At 35.4% G+C, this 7,500-nt stretch overlaps 1 protein-coding gene across 16 annotated transcripts in view; it reads left to right on the top strand.

Annotated features, from left to right (window-relative positions):
• ptprma (protein tyrosine phosphatase receptor type Ma) overlaps window positions 1-7,500 on the top strand; it is a 177,413-nt gene that overhangs the window by 96,565 nt on the left and 73,348 nt on the right. The gene's annotated exons all lie outside the window — the stretch shown is intronic.

Below are 7,500 nucleotides of genomic sequence, written 5' to 3'. Positions count from 1 at the left end.
TATTTTGATTACTTTTTAAAATTAGTCTGCACTTGAATTATTTTGATAAAAAAGGTTATGTTCTCATAATGTTCCCAAATTATTATTAATGTAGTGCAAACAAATAAACTAATAGATATACTGTTATGCATTTATTTTATTTTAATTAAGTTTAATTGCATTTAATTTTAGTATTTAATATTCAAACGTGTGAATTTATGCTACAACTATTCTTCAATTACTAAAGTACTAAAATTATTTGTACAAAATTATAAAATATTACATTTTACCCCTTGCATGCATGCATGAATAAAGAAATATTTACTGTAATGCATTTATTTTCATTTAAAAATGTAATTTAATCAAATTGTAGAATTATACTTTTTAAATTTTAAATCCAAAAAAAAGCATTTAACCCCAAATTCCTATTACTTAAATAAATCCGCACAGGATTTAAATGAAAGTATTATTTGAGTTCTGCGTGTTTCTGACTGAGATCCTGAGACTGAGACGGCATTCAGGTGAAGCCGAGGGGAAATTAGAAAAGCGGCGAACAAAGTGGCACAGCTGGATGAAAATAGAAACGTGTTTTTAAACGCTTTCACGTTCCTGCTCTATTCTGGCTGAAATTGGTCACAGCTGGTTTGAGGCGAGGTGCCTTTATATTCGAAGCGTGTAGACGTGAAAACACGACTGTGAGGTTAAACAGCTTCTCCAGCAGCAGATGTTTCATCCTCATCATAAATGTGATTCGATTGCTTTGGGAGAGCGTTCAATACGAGCGCGTACGACTCAAAACACGCGTCTTCATTCAATCAGAGCGCGTTCAAAGCAGAGCAGGTGTGTGTGTGTGTGTGTGTGTGTGTGTGTGTGTGTGTGTGTGTGTGTGTGTGTGTGTGTGTGTGTGTGTGTGTGTGTGTGAGTGTGTGTGTGTGTGTGTGTGTGTGTGTGTGTGTGTGTGTGTGTGTGTGTGTGTGTGTGTGTGTGTGTGTGTGTGTGTGTGTGTGTGTGTGTGTGTGTGTGTGTGTGTGTGTGTGTGTGTGTGTGTGTGTGTGTGTGTGTGTGTGTGTGTGTGTGTGTGTGTGTGTGTGTGTGTGTGTGAGAGTGTGTGTTTGTGTGTGTGTGTGTGTGTGTGTGTGTGTGTGTGTGTGTGTGTGTGTGTGTGTGTGTGTGTGTGTGTGTGTGTTCCCCTGTAATTACGACAATCGCAATGAACGTAGGTTATTTTTAGTATTGTTATGTTATCATTATTGTACATTCATTTTAGTTTTATGTATTTTTTATTGCATTTTTATTAGAAATGAGTGTGACTTTATGCTCAGTGAGTAGTAAAAAAAATCTATGAAATTAATTGAAAAATAATGCAATGAAAAAATATTTTTTTAATGTATAACTGTAATTACTACCATTACAATGAATTTGTTATTACTATTATTATTATTAGTATTATACATTCATTTTATTTTTATGTCTATTTAATTGAATTTAGTTTAATTTAATAAAATTGTATTTTAAGAGGTAAATTAGTGTGACTTTATGCTCAGTGATGAGTAAAAAAATCACATTTTTCCATAAATTATCATTACTGTAATGCAAAAATATGACATATTTTATATATGTGTGTGTGTGTGTGTGTGTGTGTGTGTGTGTGTGTGTGTGCTATAATTACTACAATTACAGTGAATGTAGGTTATTGTTCTTAATATTATTATTATACAATTATTTAATGTGATTTATTTTTTTATTTTAAAAATTTAGTTGTAAAAACATTTTTGGACTATAAAAGACATATTATACCCTAAATGATCATTAATGCAATGCAAGAAAGTATTATGTTATATTGTATTTAATTGTATAGTTTTACACCAAATTATACTAAATTATACACTGTAATGGCAAAAGTGCAAAATTAAAATGTTTTTATTATAATTTTTTTTTAGTGTGATTTAAAACGTGTAAGCTCACGCACACACGCACACACACACACACACACACGCACACACACACACACACGTTGTATTATTTGAGGGATTACTAGATTGGTCACAGCCGCTCTGCCTTTATTCGCGCGGCGTGTAAACGTGAAAAGACGAGGCGAGATGAAGCTGCGAGCGAGCGTAGGACGGCTCTGAAAGCGAGCGTGTGTTCGGACGAGATGTTTTCTGAAGTCTGGCTCAATGGCGCGGGGATCAGGCTGTTTTCGGCCCCCGCAGGAACGCTCTCCTCTATTTCTGGAGACGATGGGATTGTTCTCGCTCTCGTTCCCTCCGGGCTCGGCTCTTTTCTGCTATTGTTTCTTCAGGGAGTCTCAGGAGAGTCTCGGCGTATCTCGGCGCATCGCTGATGATGACAGAAAGCAGCTTTTATTATTGCGTGGATCATATGCTAAGAAATCTTTATCCTCTTTTGATTTCCCCGGTTCCTCTTAAAGAAGCGCTCGTGCTGGTTTTACAGCCCCTCATCGTCCTTTTATCATCCTTTCTGTCATTTTAGGGTATTTTATTCCAAGTTGATTTTTATTAACTTCATAACAGCATTTTGTCTTTAAAGACTGTTATGACTTTTTGGGAAATTCTCACCTTTGTGTAGAATTCAGCTCAAAAAGAAAGAAATGAGGCCTGGTTTTTGAACCAGTATTTCTTGCTGATTATTTTTATACATTTGAAATGCATTGTTAAAATGAATTTAATTTCATTTAATATATTTACTTTACTAAAACTGTTATTTATTAAAAAAAAAAAAAAAATATATATATATATATATATATATATATATATATATATATATATATATATGTAATGCATTTTTTAAATTTAAATTTAATTTAATTGAATTTTAATATTATTTCAATTAAAAATGTGTGCGACTTTGTTCACATCAACTATATAAATATATATATATATATAAACTATAACATTTTACTCCAAATTCTAATCACTTTTTATTAACTTTACAATGTTTGACTGAATATTTTAATGGAATATTTCCATTAAAATGTGTGGAGCTTTGTTTATTTAGTAAATTTTTTAGTAAAAATAATCATTCAAATCTAAATACCAACCCTTATGGTAATAAAATAATAATAAAAATATATTTTTATTTTTGCTTTGCTATTTATTTGAAAATGTTTGAAAAAATGATAAAAAATTTTTTTAAATTAAATATACATTTGAGTAAAAAAAAATATTTATAACGCAGAAAGTTGATTTCAATATTTCATATTTTTCAATATTTTATTTGAAGTATCATTTCAATTAAAATGTGTGTGACTTTCTGGTAGTACTTAACCTTTTCATTTCATAAAAATAAACCCTTTGTGTAACGCAATATATATGTATTCCTATTTAATTTTATTTTTCCAAAAACCTAAAAACCGAGTGTGTGTTCATGACAGCATGGTTTAGCCCGGATGGTGTGTTTGGTTTGAAAGTGAATCCTCAGCAGGTGTAAATCAGGGCTCTTTAGAGATGCTGTTCAATCCGCTGGCCACCGGAGTCTGATCGATGCAGACATCACACTCAATCAGCCCAGGCCTCTGTTGTTGTTGATGACGTGTTTCTCACATCGCGCTCCGCAGCTTCCGGTTGCCATGGCTTCAGCTTCCTCCTCGTTAATTAAAGGACGGGTTTGTAAGGTCTGTGCTCCTCCAAAGCGGCTTACCGTAACACTTACTACAAACAGCAGGCGTTATTACTAATGGGACGCTTAAAGTGTGTGTTTGGTTCAGTTAAAGCTGAGGAAAATAGTTTTGGGATTGTGGGAAAAAAATCACGTGTTCCTTGAATTATTTTATGTATTGAATTGGTCGGCTGGTTATATATGTACTTTAGTTTGTTACTTATTTAAGTTGTTTTACGTCAATTAAAATATTGAATATACTACACTTACAATGAGTGTGTGTGTGTGTTTGGTGTCTTTGTGTGTGTGTGTGTTGTGTGTGTGTGTTTGGTGTCTTTGTGTGTGTGTGTGTGTGTTTGGTGTTGGAGCGTGTTGAGTGTGTGTGTGTGTGTGTTGTGTGTGTGTGTTCGGTGTCGGAGCGTGTTGAGTGTGTGTGTGTGTGTGTGTGTGTGCATGTGTGTGTGTGTGTGTGTGTGTTTGGTGTCGGAGCGTGTTGAGTGTGTGTGAGTGTGTGTGTGTGTGTGTGTGTTCGGTGTCGGAGCGTGTTGAGTGTGTTAGTGTGTGAGTGTGTGAGTGTGTGTGTGTGTGTTGTGTGTGTGTTTGGAGTCGGAGCGTGTTGAGTGTGTGTGTGTGTGTGTGTGTGTGTGTGTGTGTGTGTGTTCGGTGTCGGAGCGTGTTGAGTGTGTGAGTGTGTGTGTGTGTGTGTGTTGTGTGTGTGTGTTTGGAGTCGGAGCGTGTTGAGTGTGTGCGTGTGTGAGTGTGTGTGTGTGTGTTGTGTGTGTGTGTTTGGTGTCGGAGCGTGTTGAGTGTGTGTGTGTGTGTTTGGAGTCGGAGCGTGTTGTGTGTGTGTGTGTGTGTGTTTGGAGTCGGAGCGTGTGTGTGTGTGTGTGTGTGTGTGTGTGTGTGTGTGTGTGTTTGGTGTCGGAGCGTGTTGAGTGTGTGTGTGTGTGTGTGTGTGTGTGTGTGTGTGTGTGTGTGTGTGTGTGTGTGTGTGTGTGTGTGTGTGTGTGTGTGTGGTTCAGCTGAAGGTCTGTAGATCACAGCGGTCGATGTCATATCTGTAAAGTAATGGCTGGCCTTTAAGTCTGCAGTAAATCTTCAGGAAAGCCTTGTTCTGCTCTTTAGCAGCTGAATTATTCTCTGCTGACGCTCCAGATCTGCTCTTTGTTCTTCTCAACAGCGGCTCGTCATTAAACATCCTCTCACTCACCTCTTGTTCTCTAATTAATATTTGATGCCGTCTGATCCTAGTAGTGTCTGAAGTTTTGTAGGAACACGTTAAACTTAAAAAGGAAAAAAGTAACAATTTAATTTTTTATTAAATTGCTAGCATGCATATATATATACGGTATATACACACTGTGCATATGAGCATCAATATGAAAACACAGGTTTATATTTTTAATGATAATATTATTTTTCCCCCCGGTTTATTTTATTAAAACATAACTTATTCCCCAGGAAACAGCTTTATTTTCTATAATTTGACCTTCTTCGGCTGGATTTACGGCTGAACATCATGTAGGAGATTAGCCAATGACTAAATGATTCCTCAACAAAAGTTATTGATTCTATTAACCTTTGTGAAATTATTCATCCGTGTCTGATTAACCTAAAGCCCTCTTAATTCAATTATCAATCAGGCCGGGATAATGTTCAGCTAATTGCACCAAGCACACATTTTAATTAGAAGATTCGTTTGAAGGGACTTCACTGCAGAAAACTGAGAGATGAGCTTCTGATCAAAGAGATGGATGGAGGGATGTTAGATGGATGATGGGTGGATGCATGGATAAGTAGTGTAAGGATGGATAGATTGGATTGATAGAGGGGTGTTAGATGGAGGACAGATGGAGGGATGCTAGATAGAAGGTACATTAATAGATAGATGATGGACAAATGGATGGGTGGAGAGAGATAGAGAATCGATAGACGGAAGATGGGTAGATTAATGGAGGGATGCCATAGAGGGTGGATGGATGAATAGATGATGAATCTATAGATAGATGAATAGTAGGTGGATATACAGATGGAGGGATTCAATATGGATAAATAAATGGATAGAAGATAGATGGATGCACAGATGAATGGATAATGGGTGAATGATGGATTGATGGATGGATGGATGGATAGATAATAGATGGATAGATGGATGCTTGATTAATGGATGGATGGATGATGGATGGATGATAAATAGATTATGGATGGATGAATGGATAGATAATGGATAGATAATAGATGGATGGATGAATAGATGATGGATGAATCAATAGATAATGGATAGATGGATAAATGATGAATGGATAGGTAATTGATGATGGATAGATGACGGACGGATGGATGGATGGATAGATGATGGATGGATGGATGGATAGATGATGGATGGATGGATGAATAGATGATGGATGGGTGGATGGATGGATAGATGATGGATGGATTGAGGGATGGTGGGTGGATGGATAGATGGATGCTTGATGGATGGATGGATGGATGAATGGCTCGATAATGGATGAAGGGATAGATAATGGACGGATAGATGGATGCTTGATGAATGGATAGATAATGGATGAATGATAAATAGATTATGGATGGATGAATGGATAGATAATAGATGGATGGATGAATAGATGATGGATAAATGATGGATGAATGGATAGGTAATTGATGACGGCTGATGGACGGACAGAGTTCTGATGGCTGTGTTCTGGTCTTCCTCCAGAAGCAGAGTGTGTCTCAGAGGTCATCTCCTCTCTAAGACTCCAGCTCCGTGTTTCTGAGAAGCTCTCTGTATTCCGTCACTTCTCCTCCGTATCAAGCTGTAATTTCGCCGCTGTTAGACTCTATTTCTCTGTGCTCGGGCGGAAACGCAGCCCTGCGTGTCAGAGTTCAGTGTTTTAATATCTGAGAATAGCGTGATGCGGTTTTATTTCCTGCGCTTTAGATCCCCTGCAGATGGATCGGTGGCTCCGTGCTGTAAATGAGCCTCGGGCCGCCGGCTCTAGCCAGTTAATTAAATGTGTTCGGAGGAAGACTCCGGTGCCGGTCCAGCAGCAGATGATCCTGATAAACACAGCCCTGCCGAAGCAAACGTGACCTCGTTGTGTTTCCTGGAAGCGCTGCTGAACACTCTGTGTGTGAGATGTTAGATTCTCAAAGATTCTTACTCATGATACAGGTGCTGTCTTGATGCAGGCACTTACAAAAATATATACAGTATATATAGTTGATTATATTTGAATGTAAATGTAATTTTTCTACCTTATACTGTACAGTGCTTTGATGCAACCTGTGTTGTTAAAAGAGCTATAGAAATAAAAATGATTGATTGATATACATATATATATATACATAAACACACACACACACACACAAACATATATATATATATATATATATATATATACATACATACATATATATATATATATATATATATATATATATATATATATATATATATATATATATATATATATACATGTACATATACAGTATTAAACAATTATACTTAAATTGAATTGAATATATTTACTATAAACATTACTATTAGTGTGTGTATAACATATAATTTATATATTTTTTATCAGATATTTTATTTTTATTGTATTATGCAAATTATTAAATTTTATGTATACTTTTGTAGATATTATATTATGCATTGGTATGTGATTTATTTTATATATTATTTTATAATTTTTATTAAATTTGATATATATTGAAGTATTTTATATAAAAAAGCATTTATATATATATATATATATATATATATATATATATATATATATATATATATATATATTATATATATATGTGTGTGTGTGTATACAGGTGCTGGTCATATAATTAGAATATCATGAGGTTTTCTACCACTTCTTTTCCTTCCCTTCATCTCTCTATTAATGT

This window comes from Puntigrus tetrazona, chromosome 24 (genome assembly GCF_018831695.1).
Source record: "Puntigrus tetrazona isolate hp1 chromosome 24, ASM1883169v1, whole genome shotgun sequence".
Taxonomy (NCBI): Eukaryota; Metazoa; Chordata; class Actinopteri; order Cypriniformes; family Cyprinidae; genus Puntigrus; species Puntigrus tetrazona.
This window is presented reverse-complemented; position numbering and strand designations above follow the sequence as displayed.